The following is a 15,820-nucleotide window of genomic DNA, read 5'->3' as shown; positions in this document are numbered from 1 at the left end:
AGCCACCACCTGTCTATATGCATGCATGCACATCATTTCTTAAAACAGGTTTCCTGATAACAACAGTGGAACATGCCTGTGCACTGTGCGTTGGCATAGCTGCCAGTATTCTCCATTGGTAGAGTATATAATGTGACAACGCAAGAAAACAATTAGAAGATAAGGACAGAGCAGTGTCACCCTATAACAGGATGTAAATACATCATGGCAGGATCCCTAGGTATTATCTTTTAAAAAAGATGCAAATTTGAAATAATATATGAGATTTCAGTGATTGGGTTACATATATTTTAAAATGAATAAGAGTGGTTCAGTAAAAGATTACCCTACTAATCCACATGCCAGATGCCTCCTCCATGTGCCAGCAATCCTGCAGCTCAAAGAATCCCTGAACAACCTTTTACCCCAAGGTAGAATCAAATGAGGCAGAAACATCCACCTGGTAGAACTTAGAGAACATGTGAACAGCAGAACAAGTGGCAATCTTGCAGATCTTAGAAAAAGTTACATGATGCCAAAGAGCCTAAGAAACACTCTCAGGGTCTATTCACACTAGCCGGTGCGGTTTTTCTTTTTTTAACAAAGTTTGATTTGTCACACAGTGAAATATAATTAAGTTCAGTTGGCTGCCTCACACTCCACTGCCTTGAAAAAAGTATGACCTGCCATATATTTTTTTCAGTGCACACCGCAACACAGTGGTGTGAACCAGGCACATAGGAGTCAAGGTGTTTTGCTTTGTCTTTAGATGGGACTGCGCTAGATTAGCCACCCAACTCATTCCCACAACACCTGGTGTGAATGTACCATCATGTGTAGTAGGCAGTGCCTTGACAAAAATGTTTTGAACAGATTTTGATAGAGTGGTGAGAGTTAGAACCACTATCAGATTTTTTTTTGCCTGTGTCCCTGCTAGGGAGAATTATTCTCTCCAATTACCCTAAAAACCAATGTTACTGGTAGTGGTAGTGAGAATAAATTCTAAATTCTGAGTTGTCACCAGAACAGAAATAGAGAGAAAATAAAATAGAAAATAAAAAGAAATAGAGGCAACATAAAAAAAACTGACACTATCCAATATAAAAAAAAGTATTTGGAGATTGTAATAAAGCTGCCCAAAGGCATGAGCTGGCTACGTCAAGTGATGATCTTGCATCTCTTTAGGCATTTGAGCAACCTCAAAAGCGTATAAATCAAAATTGTAACAAAATACCATCACTATTGTTTGCTCCTGATATTAGCAGCACCAGCACAATCTGCTCACAATCTTCCCCCTCCAAAGATAAAAAAAATGAACTATTTATATGTTTATATGCAACTGATATGGTGAAAAATGTAAGCATGGCAGATAATGGTGGTGATGTGAAAATTGTAATAACCTATAGTAGCCTAAACAAAAATGATCTCTTAACTGATCTGACTATTGGAAATTGAAATCTGGCTGTAAGAAAAGCTTCCCTTGACGTAACTTTCCGGTCTCAGGGAACCCTTGCTAAAAATGACTATATCTACAATTCGTGATACATTAGTATGATAGTCAGAGGTAAGAATGCTCCTTACACTTGTGGTCATTGAGAAGAATTACCCCCTTACATATTGCTAAAAAAGATCAATGGTGTCAGTGAGAAGTAAAAATTGCTAATTTCTCAAGGAACCCCTGGCAATCTCTGGAGGAAGCCTAGGCTTCCAAAGAACACTGGTTGAGAAACCCTGCCCTAGACCTTAAATGTTAAACAGATATAAAAGCACAATCTAACCACTCTCTCCGGTCTAATGGAAGTTTTATCCATTGTAGATAATCATATTTCATATGTGATTTTCTCTATTATGTTAAATATAAAGCTTAACATGCAGGCAGAAATACTAGTCTATATTCAGTGGCAGATCGTGTTGGGTGATGGCCCTTTTGCAAGAAATCCCCCCCACCACCACAATAATTGGATGCGGTTTCTAAAGCGAGCAAAATCCTCTCTTGTATTAAAAGAGGTATAGACTCCAGAGAGAGAGATATCATATTACCCCTGTACAAATCATTAGTCATACCTCATCTGGAATATGCAGTTCAGTTTTGGGCACCAATTCACAAAAAAAACATTGGGGAACTGGAGAAAGTACAGAGAAGGGCAACCAAACTGATAAGAGGCATAGAGGAGCTCAGCTATGAGGAAAGATTAGAGGAACTGAATATATTCTATCTTGAGAAGAGGAGATTAAGGGGGATATGATCAACATATATAAATACATCAGTGTTTCATATAGTGAACTCGGTGTAGAGTTATTCACCCTGAGGTCATCACAGAGGACAAGGGAGCACTCTTTACATCTGGAGGAAAAGAAATGTAATCTCCAAACACGGAAAAACTCCCTCAAGAGTTGGTTCTGGCTACACAGAATATAACAGGTTACTAACATTTACAGGTAAAGTTGATCCAGGGAATATCTGATTGCCTCTCGGGGGATCAGGAAGGAATTTTTTTTCCCAGCAGGAGCAAATTGGATCATGCTTTGCTGGTTTTTTTTGTCTTCCTCTGGATCAACTGTGGGTATAGGATTATAACTTTTTTTTATTTTTTTCTATGGTTGAACTGGATGGACTTTTGTCTTTTTTCAGCCAGACTAACTATGTAATTGAAACTAAGCCTGCGCAACTCCAAGCTTAGTTTCAATTATGGAGCCTGGAGTTGCGGTAGGGAGGAGGGGATTGATTAAACAACCATACAGGCTAAATTCACAAAGTTTAAACACATAGTTAAGAATCTTTATTTTATCCATGTGGTTGCTATTTTCAAATCTCATTGACTAAAAATAACTGTCACTTTTTAAAAATAAATATCAATGTCCTAATGAGTAAGCTTTGCGAATGGAGCCTATATTGCAAATTGTCATGCCTCAGACATGCTCTAAGAGGCAACACCTGAAATGTTGTCTCTACTGTTGAAGATGCATACCACTGAACTATCCCAGAGGGCCTGTTCACACTATTGTGCTGTGGTAATGTGCGATGCTATGCAACCCATTTTGATTTAATTCTGAATGGCATTCTAATGCACCTTCTCAACACACTTGCTTTGGAGCATAACGCAACACAAGTATGCGAGTATTTGGTTTCCAAATGGATTGCCTTAATGTAGCATGTTGCTGTGTGTATGCTAACACAGAGCAACAGTGTGTGTGTGTGGGCCATAATTAAACACACTCATTTTTTAGGTTATTAACTGAATGAAGAAAGGACTAACTTTTAAAGTATATCTAAAACCTAAAGCCAAAAATTAAATTTTCATTACTCATCTTTACTAAAAAAAAGCTTGGATGGTATACCTAGACTAGTTCCCTATCCCTACACTGGAGGGCAGCATTTCCCAGAATTTGGAGGTTGCTCTTACACATCCCTTTGTACAGGGAAAGAAAAAGTGTAATTTGGACTTGTCATCTTCATGAATTACTTACAATTGTAAAGTGACTTGCCTGCTACATATTGCCTGGTTATTTTCTAATTAAGTGGTGATGGTGATAGTCTTCAACTTTATAGTAGATGTTTCAGAGAAAACAGAATGCTTTAGGTTTTGCATAACTAATGGATGTTTGCGACAGGTAAGTCACTTACCTTGCATTCTATCCAGCAATAGATAGGCTTTAATAATACACATACAAATGATAAAATATGGCTGCATGAATATAATTGATCCTGAATGTTACATAGTTTTATGTAGTACAGTCATACCACCATGATGGCATTTTACTACAAACTTCTGCATGTTGTTAATATATAAGAAGATCTTCGGCACAGATAACCGTATTTACAAAGATTACAATACACCGATTTACAGAGACTTTTTTAAAGGAGATTTTTATGTAAGTACGTGCTTATGTTGCAATGCTGTCAACTTTGTTGTCTTAGTAGATGCTAGTGAATAGCTTTGAAATAGAGTTAAAGGGAAAGAAAAGCCTAATTATTCTGAAAAATGTTCCCTCCCCTCTTTATACCTCTCCTGCCTAACCTGTATAAAAAAGAATTGTGCATTTACCTAATTCTAAATCACTCTGGTGCAGTCATGTGATCCTGCATTTTTGGAGGAGGCTGAAAGCAATAGAATGTACTTTTTTAAGTTAATCATGCATACTTGAATAGGTTTGTTTTCTTCTGAAACCAGAGTTTAGTGTCACTCTATTTGCTTTTTTTTTTACGTTTGCAAGTCTTTGTTTTTTGATTGATTCCTAAAGCACTACAGGTCAAAGTGTGCACAGAAGAAGCTGCCTGCTTGAAGGCTGTGTTTGTCTGATTGAAAGTTCGCACTAAGGCAAGCCATCTGGTAAGAAATGGGTCATACCCTTGTTTGTGTAAATTTCAGCTTGAGCTGTTGAGGTCTATAAAAAGCTTACTGTTGCACACAGTCAATTAATGTTGTGTTGGGCTTGTCACTTTCTTATGCAGCCTTTTGCAGAAGTAATTTTAGCATATCTAATCTGTTCCTCCATTTAAGAACACTTTATAAAAAGCATTTTTTTTTCAGTTTTTTTATTACAATGAAGTGTTTACTCTACACAATATCTACTGGTCTTTTGTTTACTTTGATCAAATATTCATGGGAAGTTCAGTCAATGGGTTGCATAGAAAATCCCATTCGCAGCTGAAGAGATACAATTAAATGATTTTCCACTTCTCATGGAAGGTACAAACCTACAAATTTAAAATTTTTTTAATAAAATGTCATCATACGTAAAAAAAATAAATGCACCAGATATACTTCGTTTAGAGGCTATGTTTCCTGTTACTTACGATTATGAAAACATTTGTTCTTGCTCAGCTTCAGAGAAACTGTATGGAATCAGCTGTAGCCAGCTCTACAGATGAACAGGGCCCATACCACCCTACTGAGGGGGGTGCTACATATTTTGCTATGATAAAGGATTTGGTGGTAAAAGATAAACTGTCAGTTATGCCCCTTGAACTTGTGCAATCATATTGTTCACCAAGGCCAACTAGATGACCTTAGCTATCTACAGCTACAAATCCATTGTCATGGTAGATGAGAGCAAAAGCAAGGTACTGGCTTCACCGTTCTTTAGGTGGAAGACCTATACACTTCTACTTACCCTGCTTGTAGTTATGTGATGAATAGGAAAGTCAGAAGACAAAACTAGTTTATTTTGCTTTGCTAGAATTGTATCTAAAGCAAAACTTTTTTACATTTATTTTTGGATACAGTAGGGAATCACTAGGAACCCTGTTGGGGTCTTATTGCTTTTTGTACTCCAACAGAAGAGATTCACCTTCACTAATCACTCACTTTGCATGTGATTGGGTATTCTTTGCAAAATGAAGCTTCACCTCATTTACTAAGCTCTGGAGCAAATTCCCTTGCAGAGTGCAACTGCACTTGCAAAGTGCACAGTCTGTTTGCCTTTACTAAATCAAGCCCTTTGAGTTGTGATTGAAACAGGAATAGAAAGGAGTTTTGGGTCTTGGGGACATTTATGATTTTTACAAGCAAAACTTGCATATTTCACAGGGACACAAAGAAAAAAAAATCATACACCAGTATAAGCATAATGAAGGCAACCATAGACATTTAATTACTTTTTTCTGTGTTAGAGTATCGTAACTGGATGAAAGTTGGGGTCTGTGGAAACGTTGCGTGGTAACGTTTTTTATTGGGGTGTGACAATTCTGCATTGAGGTCACTTGTGAAAAATAATAATAATAATTTAAAAATAAATAAATATATATATATATATATACATATACATATACACACACACACACACAGGTGAAACTCAAAAAATTAGAAAATCGTGCAAAAGTTTATTTATTTCACTAATGGAACTTAAAAGGTGAAACTAATATATGAGATAGACTCATTGCATGCAAAGCAAGATAGTTCAAGCCGTGATTTGTCATAATTGTGATGATTTTGACTTACAGCTCATGAAAACCCCAAATCCACAATCTCAGAAAATTAGAATATTGTGAAAAGGTGCAATATTCTAGGCTCAAAGTGTCCCACTCTAATCAGCTAATTAAGCCATAACACCTGCAAAGGGTTCCTGAGCCTTTAAATGGTCTCTCAGTCCGGTTCAGTAGGAATCACAATCATGGGAAAGACTGCTGACCTGACAGTTGTGCAGAAAACCATCATTGACACCCTCCATAAGAAGGGAAAGCCTCAAAAGGTAATTGCAAAAGAAGTTGGAAATTTTTTTATTTGTAAAATCTTGCAACCAACATTCAAATTTTTCTTACCAAGTAAAAAATAAATAAATATATAAATAAATAAATGCATATACCATAATTTCTTGTTTTTAACTGAACATAGCATAACAGGTTATTCCTCCAAAAAAGAACATAATATCAACAAAGGAAAGAAATGAAAAGAACATCCTCTGACCTTTACGGCCCAGAAAATTATAATGCACAGATATTTAGCCAAGATGTTTTTAGGCTTTCATGGCCCATGCAAACCATCAAGAAAAAGACTTTATGCAAGACATCATATTCAAGCAAAGAAAAGAAGCTCTTATGACCATTTTAACCAGAAACAAATACTTGTACTATAGGACATAGACAGATTATGACAAGGTTAAGAAACCTGATCTTCAGGCACTTGTAGCCTTTCTTCAAAACAGTATTTCCCCATCAAAACCTAAGGGAGTGAAAAGAGACAAAAGAAAAACAGGAAAGATACCAACACCCAAGATCAACAGATGGCAGCTACAGGCCTGATATTCCTCCACGCCTTTATCCAAGCCCTTCGCCGCCACCTGTCTTTCTCAAGACCCTGAATATTCCCAGCCTCACCAAGAATGTCACACACCACCACCTGGACCGGAAGGACCTTCTGCCGAAGGGAAACCTGACACCATACATTCCACGTGAAGTAGCGGACCACTAGACAAACTAAAAAAAGAGTGTCAAAATCATAACCAGCATGGCTTTCTAATGCTCCATATACCCACTCTGCATAAGACATGCAGTGCAGGAAGGGGATATCCAGATCCCCCCCCCCACCTCTTTATACACCTCTACGTTAAAGGGGCACCAAAGCAAGAAGTGGTCCATACTCTCCACTTCACCCCCACACTCCGTCCTTGGACAACCACGGTCATCCAGAGAACGAAACTTCAAGTTCCCCCTCACATAGAGTCTGCCGTGAAACGCGAGCCAGGCCTGATCCCTAAATTTCAAGGGTATCCGTTCCAAATTAATCAAGCGTAAACCCTCCCTCATAACATGACCTGGGCAATCCTTTAAGGCCAGTGGCGCATGAAAGGCAGTAGCCACAATCCTCTCACCCAGGAATTTCTTAGAGAGGGACTTGACCTCCTCTGCCGTCACACACCACCGCCCAAGTAATTTCAGGCATGGAGCAACATAAGTCGGGAGCTTACCATGTCTGACCCTCAGGCCTCTCACTGGACCACCACTCTCCCAACAGCTCAGAAAAGGACTAAACCAGGCCCGAAAAAGGCCCACCCATGCAGGCGATCTCTCTGCAAGCATATTACCAAAGTTATGTTTCAAGAGCATCAGAGAGAAAAAAACAATTGGGTTAACCATGCCTAGGCCACCCTCCCACTTGGATACGTAGGTCACATTCCTCTTAACAAGGTTCAGTCTGTTCCCCAATTACATCTGGAAGAAACAACTGTAGACCCTTGTATAGAGAGACTCTGGCAAGAGACATACAAAACTAACATATAAAAAGATGGGGACCAGGTGTGTCTTGATCAAATCGACCCTTTCCCTTAAAGAGAGCCGCCATCCTTTCCAGCATCTTACTTTGACCTCGGCATTGGTCAGTTTGGCCTCCCAATTTGATTTGCTGTAATCATCTGGGCCAAATTCAATGCCTAAAATTTTGATCTTTCTCTGAGGCTCCAGGAAGGCGTCCGGAAGTGGAAAGCTCTCACCTTCCCTACCCATCCAGAAAGCTTCACTCTTATCCTGGTTGACCTTGGAGCCAGATGCCTCGGAATACTGCTCTATCACCGAAACCACCTCCTGCACCTCTTTGGACCCGGAGACAAAGACAGAAACATCATTGGCATAAGCCACGACCCTCAAAGGTAACCCCCCAGAGATGCCCACTGGCACCCCACCCAACACTTCACCATCTAGCCTTCTGACGAAGGGGTCAATAGCAAAGACATAGAGCAAGGGACTCAGAGGACACCCCTGGCGCACCACAGAGCTAACCCCAAAGGGCCACCCAACCCAACCATTCACCAGCATGAAGCTCTCTACCTTGTTATATAAAGTTTTAAGCCAACCAATAAACCTCCCCTTCAATCCCTGTCAAGAAGATGCCAGAGGTATTCATGATCAACTTGATCAAAGGCCTTTGCCTGGTCCAATGCTAGCAGATACTTTCCACAACCATCAGCCCTGCAGCGCTCCAGAACCTCCCGGACAGCTAACACTGCTGTAAATGTGCCCCTGCCCTGGACCGAACAGTGCTGCTGACCCGAGAGTAACTTGTCTGCCACTGACGACAGGCGCCAGAACAAGATCTTAGCCAGAATCTTTCTATCAACATTGAGAAGGCTAATGGGGTGCCAATTCCCAATCATCGAAGGATCATGGAGAGAGGGAACGAGCCCTCCTCCAGACAGCAGTTGAAAACCTCCGCGAGATGAGGTGCCAAGCTAGATTTAAAGGTCCTAAAAAATTCTGTCGTCAAACCATCTGGTCCTGGTGTCTTTTTAATGGCCAGACTATCTATGGCTTTGGCCACCTCTTCTGCTGTGATCTCACCTGTCAAACTTGCAAGCGAGATTTTCCCCTCCAGACCTGGTGTAGTATCCAGAAAGCTCAACATCCTTGCACGGTCGAGGTGCCTCTTCCCCAAAAGCTCCTTATAAAAGGACCTCGAGACCTCCAAGATCCCTGACCTGGATTTTGTCAGGAATCCCATACTGTCCCTTAGGCCAGTTACCGTCTTAACTGCTGCGCTTTCCCTGCAGTTCTGGTAAGGGTCGGGTGAATGGTACTTCCCATAATCCCTCTCCAGAACCAAAGAAACGTGCTGGTACCTTCTGAGAAGGAGCTTCACCTCCGAGATGGCCCCATAATCTCCACTGCTAGAGACAAGGTGGTCAAGCTTCCTCTGCAGCTGCTGGTAGGCAATATACTTATCAAGCTGTTTCTTTTTACCTATGGCCTTGAAAAACCTGCTGATCCGCACTTTAGTAAGCTCCCACCACTCCGACTTACTGTTGCTGAAATCCAGAATAGTTTCCTGAGCCCGAAAAAATTCCTCAAAGGATCGTCTCACCTCCCCATCTTCCAGCAGGGCCGAATTCATTCTCCAGATACCCCTCCCTTTCAGTGGTCTATCAGAAACATTCAAAGACACAGTTAACATAAGGTGATGGGAGAACTCCACCGCCTGACACACAAAGGCTGAGAAGGCAGAGTCCCCCTTTAAAAAAAACCTATCTATCCTACTCTAACATCTACCTCTCCTATATGTGAAGCCCGTGCTGTCTGGGTTGCGCTTAATTAAGGCATCCTCCAGACCTGCTTCCCTGACTATCGTATTTAAAAAACCGCTGTCATATCCCAGCCTGTCATTGGAGCCTTTCCTGTCCTTGGGCCTAGTAACGGTGTTAAAATCCCCTCCAAAGACAATCTGCTGGGACGTAAAAAGGAAAGGCCTAATCTTTGTGAAGAGGCATTTCCTATCCCACTTAGTCTGGGGACCAGAGATATTAATGAGCCTTAGCTCTCGCCCCCTCACAAAGACATCCAGGACCAAACACCTTCCAGTCTCCACCTCAATGACCCGCAGGCACATTACCATGCCGGAAAAAAGCACAAACGGGTCTCTTGCAAAAATAAAATGTCAGCTTCCATCCCACTGAGAAAAAATAAGGCTGTACTCCTAGCACTAACAGATTTTAGGCTGGCAACATTAATGGTTGCCACCTTTAACGGAGTGGGAACTGCCATTAAGATAATGGAGGTGGATGTTTCTTAACCTTATCCTTCTCTGTTTCAGCAGGGGGCCAAGCCCTCTTGAGAGGCCCCCCAGCCTCCTCATCTTCCATGAGGGAGAGGGACCCAGAATCCAGCTCATCCCCTGAGAGTATGTCAAACCTATTTCTCAGCTGTAAATCATCTGCCTCTAATGAGGACACAGAGGAAGCAGGGATAACATAACCCTACGCCTACCCGCCGACCCACCCCCAGGAGCTGCAGAGCCCCTACGGCGGTGTGGAAGCAAGACCGGAGGAGTGGCCACTGAGGGCCTCTGGGACCCTCCTGTCCCTTTAGCCAACTCCCCACGCTTTTTACGAACCGGGGGGACAGGCACAAAAGGACCAGATGACACCTGGGAAGACGCTCAGACAAGGGGAGATATTACAACAGGGGGAGGTACAGACACATTAGGGGGTATACCTGGTGTCACTGGCACAGGGTTATCAGAGACACCCAAATCGCTAGGAGATCGGTCTGCACCTCTCTCCTCCGAATCCATCCTCTCTAACTCCTCCTCAATCCCAGGCAAGTTGTGTAATGCCTCAAGGCATTGATTATATGAGTGACCCAGTTGCAACCTTATGAGGTTACACTCTCTTGCCACATGAACTATGCCCTGACACAGGGAGCACTTCAACACTACACAAGATGCCGCAAAGTGCTCCCTGCTACCACACCTGTGGCAAACCTTTGGTTGCCCTGCATAAAAGATAACCAAACGATCTTTACCTATAAAGGCTGACATGGGTAAATGCTTTACAACGTTATCCTCCACATGCAGCCTGACCGTGGCTGACCAACCCCCCGTCCAAATACCCCTGTCATCCAGAATTTTCCTTAAGGGGGCCAACACATCCCCAAAATGCCCTAACCACACTGCTATATCTGCAGATGGGATTGATTCATTCCGAACCAATATCATCACATTCTTAACTAACATTCTTAACACCTTGGGCGCAAGATTTTCCCACCTGGGGAACCCTCTCCACTCCTTCTCATATCTCATCCAAAAAAGATCTAAGCCTTCTGCCTTTTGGAAAGACACATCAAATTCCCCTGTTCCCACTGGGGCTATAAAGGCAAAAATGTCTGAAGCTTTGAAGCCCATCTCAAGGATCTTATCAATCACCTCTCTTCATCTCCCTTCTGGGGGGGGAGTTCCCACCTACCCACCGCATTTGTACTACATTTCTCCTTTTAGTAGGGACAACAGTTCCCCCAAACTGAGTTACTGGCGGCCTTACCGCACCCTGCACACCCCTCAGGGCTGCGGAGTAATTAATGACCCTGGATGCAGAAGTTGGGTTTGTTCCCGCTCCAGCTGGTACATCCCTAACTGGGACTGACATCCCCAGAGGATCTATGGTGCTACCAGCAGCTGCCAAGGTGCCGGCCAACACCGGCACCCCCTGGAGATCCACAACACCCCCAAACCCCACAGCCAATGCAGCGCTGACTGGGACAGACACCCCTGGATGGGAGCCAGCACCAAGCCCACCTGGGGAGAAGCCTCCATTTTTTCCAAAGCTCCCGCCAGCAGACAACCGGCTGGAACTGCAGGTGCAGGGGGAGCTATGATAGTTTCTGCTACCGGAAAGACACTGGTCGGAAACGCCAATGCGGGGGAGACTTTACCAGACTCCACCAGCACAACACCGCCCGGGACCACTAGCGCAGGAGGAGCCGCAACAGGTTTAGACACCTGCACCGCATCTTCCGGGGTAAGCAACGCAGGAGCCGTGACAGGTCCCACCCCCGGCAATAGACAGGTCAGGATGGCTGACACAGGGGGATCTGCGACAAGTCCCGTCGCCGGCAAGGTACCGGCTGGGACAGTAAGTGTGGGAAAGGACCTGGCTGCCTCAAAAGCTCCTGCCGGCACAACACTGGCCGGGATCACTGGTGCAGGGGGAGCCACGACAGGACCCAGCACCGGCCGGAACACTCGATGCAGGGGGGAACGTAACAGTTCCCATCGTCGGCAAGATACCGGTCGGGACAGCAGAAGCAGGGGGAGCCATGACAGGTCTCACTTCCGACATGTCAGCACATGCAGGAGGGGCTGTGACAGGTTCAAAAGGTCCCTCCGGCATACGGGAGCCATAGAGGGAGCCATGACACATTCAGATTTTCCCGCTGGCAAGGTACCAGCTGGGACAATTACTACAGGGGAGGCTGCGATAGACCTTACCACTGGCGTTGTGCCGGCCAGGACAGTCGCCTCCACATCCTCTGCAGGAGATTCAACACAAATTCTATCATCATCAGTAATGTCCACATTACTCACAGTCCCTGCCAGAGGGCAAGATTTCCCTTGCGGCTCCACCACTATCCCCCCCGACTCCTGTGCTTTCTTTACTAGCGAGCTGGGCATTCTTTCCAGGTGCACAAACACCAACTTCTCCTTTTTCTTAGGCTTTACTGCTTTCGGGCAAGTGTCCTCCTCCCCATCCTCATTATCCTCTGACGAAAAGGAGAAATTCCTGCCCCCCAAGGGGGACTCCAACTCTGATATAAATTGTATCATGCCAGCGCCTTCCTCTGGTTCCTCCAGGGATCCCCAATCCGGCCGTTGCTGCTGCTGTTGCTGCTGAGGTGGGATGGATCTCGGCTCCTTATTTTCTACTGCTGGCACACACTCCCCAGCTTGCTGTAGGCCGCTAGTCGCGGGTTCACTTGTCTCACTAGGCGAATCTGACAGGTCTCCCAAAGATCCTTTCTCACTGGTCTGACCTCTTGCAGCTGCCAGAGACCGCTCATGGGCATGCCTAAAACGATCCTCGTTGCTATATTTTTCACGAAAGATCCCACTCGCTACCTTTAGGGAGGAGACCAAGCTGGCCTGCTGGCATCCCTCCAGCTCCATGGACTCCAATTCAGGGCTCATCACCTGCCTCTTGGCGCTTATGGCCCTCTCAAAATTGGCCTTGAAACTCTTTAGGTCTCCCTTCATTCTGGTCAATTTCTCCTCCTCTCTTCTTCCAATCCGAGCCACATGAGCCGCAACACGGCCTTGGTAAGATGCATATGATTCATTCCTTTTGGAGCCTTTTCCCAGATCCTCGATAGGTGGTAGGCCAGGACCGGTACTCAGTGCCTCCGGGGAAGGACCCCCACCCAGATCACAGCCGGGCTCCGCCATGGAGCAAGGGGCTAGACCCAAAAATTGAGTCCCAGGCCCAGATGAGGCCTCCACAAGCCTCAGAGCACTCACGCACACTGCTTCCAGTGACCACGCCCACAGGAAACAAAGAAGTTGAATGTTCCCAAAGTGCTGTATCAAAGCACATTAATAGAAAGTTATGTGGTTATGTGGAAGGGAAAAGTGTGGAAGCTTGGAGAGGAGGTACACACTGCAAGATGCTTGAAGTCCAGTGTGAAGTTTCCACAGTCTGTGTTGATTTGGGGAGCCATGTCATCTGCTGGTGTTGGTCCACTGTGCTTCATTAAGTCCAGGGTCAACGCAGCCGTCTACCAGGAGATTTTGGAGCACTTCATGCTTTCTGCCGCAGACAAACTTTATGGGGATGCTGATGTAAGCCGTGTACCGGAGTAGGCTCCCCAGGATACAGTGGAGTCACGAACGAGGAAAGCAGCCCCAACACCAGCTTTTGCCACAACAGAATTTTACTTAGATGTGGCAAATATACACAACCACAAATGCTGGAAACATACAATAAATTTACATACACCCAGCCCAAAGGCTGAGACCCTTGTGCTGCACAGCACGGCGCCTTCTGATGGATGAAGGTACAAAGTGAAGTAATTTACCTACTGGCAGGCACAAATAAGCTGTCACACCTTACCTGTTATTACCCTAAAAGAGCAGGAATCAGTGTATGGGTGTATGGTATGGGCTAGCCTGCGGTGCAGCACAACAGCTTACAATCTTACACAAATCTAGAGTATTCCCTCTCCCATAACTGGTCTTGTAGCACGTGCCTGAGTATTTCTTCTGAGCAAAATGCCAATCTGGCTTGAGTTTGTAGGATTTTATCAGCTCTCCAATGTGAAATGTCACTTTAAGTTGTGGAGTCCTAATAATCAGTAGGAACACTTGTGGCCTGACACAAACAGAGACCCTAACAAACTAACTATAGGCCTGGACTCAGTCTCAAGGCGCCAACACTGAAATGAGGTGCGTGCACGATCTTACCGACCCGGGTCTGTTTTGCATCCGCTGGTGACTCTGAACAGAGCAAATGTCTCTCCAACAAGCATGCGGTCTCGCCGTGTATGTTGCTTAGTTCCTCTGCTCTCATCAGCCTTCCTGGCAGCAATCTCATCAGCATTCCCGGCAGCAATCTCATCAGCTTCCTGGCAGCAATCTCATCAGCATTCCTGGCAGCAATCTCATCAGCATTCCTGGCAGCAATCTCATCAGCTTCCTGGCAGCAATCTCATCAGCTTCACTCAGCTGCAGCTCTGGTTACTGAGGGACGCTTTCATACCTGGATGTCATCAGATTCTCAGCTCACACGGCTCCTTATTCACCATGCTCCAAAACATGGCTTCTCACTCTCTTTCCTGTTCTCTCCAACTCTGTGTGCAAAACCCCACCTCTTCATGAATATACAAATATCTATGCAGTCTGAGGCTGTGTTAGAAAAACAGTGATATCTTGTGGCTTAACCGCAGAATGTCAGTCAAAACAATAATTTACTTCCACACAAACAGTGTTCAAACAATGAGAGCTGTTTCCCCATCTCACACTGACTTCATTTTCCAGCAGGACTTGGCACCTGCCCACACTGCCAAAAGCACCAAAACCTGGTTCAATGACCGTGGGATTACTGTGCTTGATTGGCCAACAAACTCGCCTGACCTGAACCCCATAGAGAATCTATGGGGCATTGCCAAGAAAAAGATGAGAGACATGAGCCTGAACAATGCAGAAGATCTGAAGGCCGCTATTGAAGCATCCTGGTCTTCCATAACACCTCAGCAGTGCCACAGGCTGATAGCTTCCATGCCACGCCGCATTGAGGCAGTAATTGCTGCAAAAGGGGCCCAAACCAAGTACTGAGTACATATGCATGCTTATACTTTTCAGAGGTCCGATATTGTTCTATGTACAATCCTTGTTTTATTGATTGCATGTAATATTCTAATTTTCTGATCTTGTGGATTTGGGGTTTTCATGAGCGGTAAGCCATAATCATCACAATTATGACAAATCACGGCTTGAACTATCTTGCTTTGCATGTAATGAGTCTATCTCATATATTAGTTTCACCTTTTAAGTTGCATTACAGAAATAAATGAACTTTTGCACGATATTCTAATTTTTCGAGTTTCACCTTATATATATATATATATATATATATATATTTATACCCAGCCTTATTCTATGCCTGCCTCTGTTCTATTGTATCTATTACGCAGCATATACAGCATGTTTATATGCTTTTTACAAAGCATATAAGTTTGTTCTCGAACCAAGCATGCATGAAAAAAATCACTTCCCTAAAATCGGTTTCTTTTGTTTCTTTTATGGCAGCATAAATTATTGATCTAGCTGACATAGTATATGTACATAGTGCCTGACTGAAACTGGAAATTTCCACTTGTCTGTCTGCATTCCATCTCAGCATTCGCTAGGTGTGTATGTGTTGCTGAAGGGAGCCTATCGATCAGAAATGCCATTCGCACAACCAGAAATCTTAAACATGATAACAATTCTGTAACAATAAACTTTACAAGACATACATTTAAATTCATGTAGGAACATTCTTGGAAATAGATCTGGCATTTGTCATGTAGGTACCATCCCCCTACGTAAGTTAAAAATAAATTTATACTCACTGGGAAACTATGATGATTATAATAATGAAAACATAT

This window comes from Staurois parvus, unplaced genomic scaffold (assembly GCF_062004578.1).
Source record: "Staurois parvus isolate SC_StPar_1 unplaced genomic scaffold, SC_StPar_1.0 ptg000043l, whole genome shotgun sequence".
Lineage (NCBI taxonomy): Eukaryota > Metazoa > Chordata > Amphibia > Anura > Ranidae > Staurois > Staurois parvus.
This window is presented reverse-complemented; position numbering follows the sequence as displayed.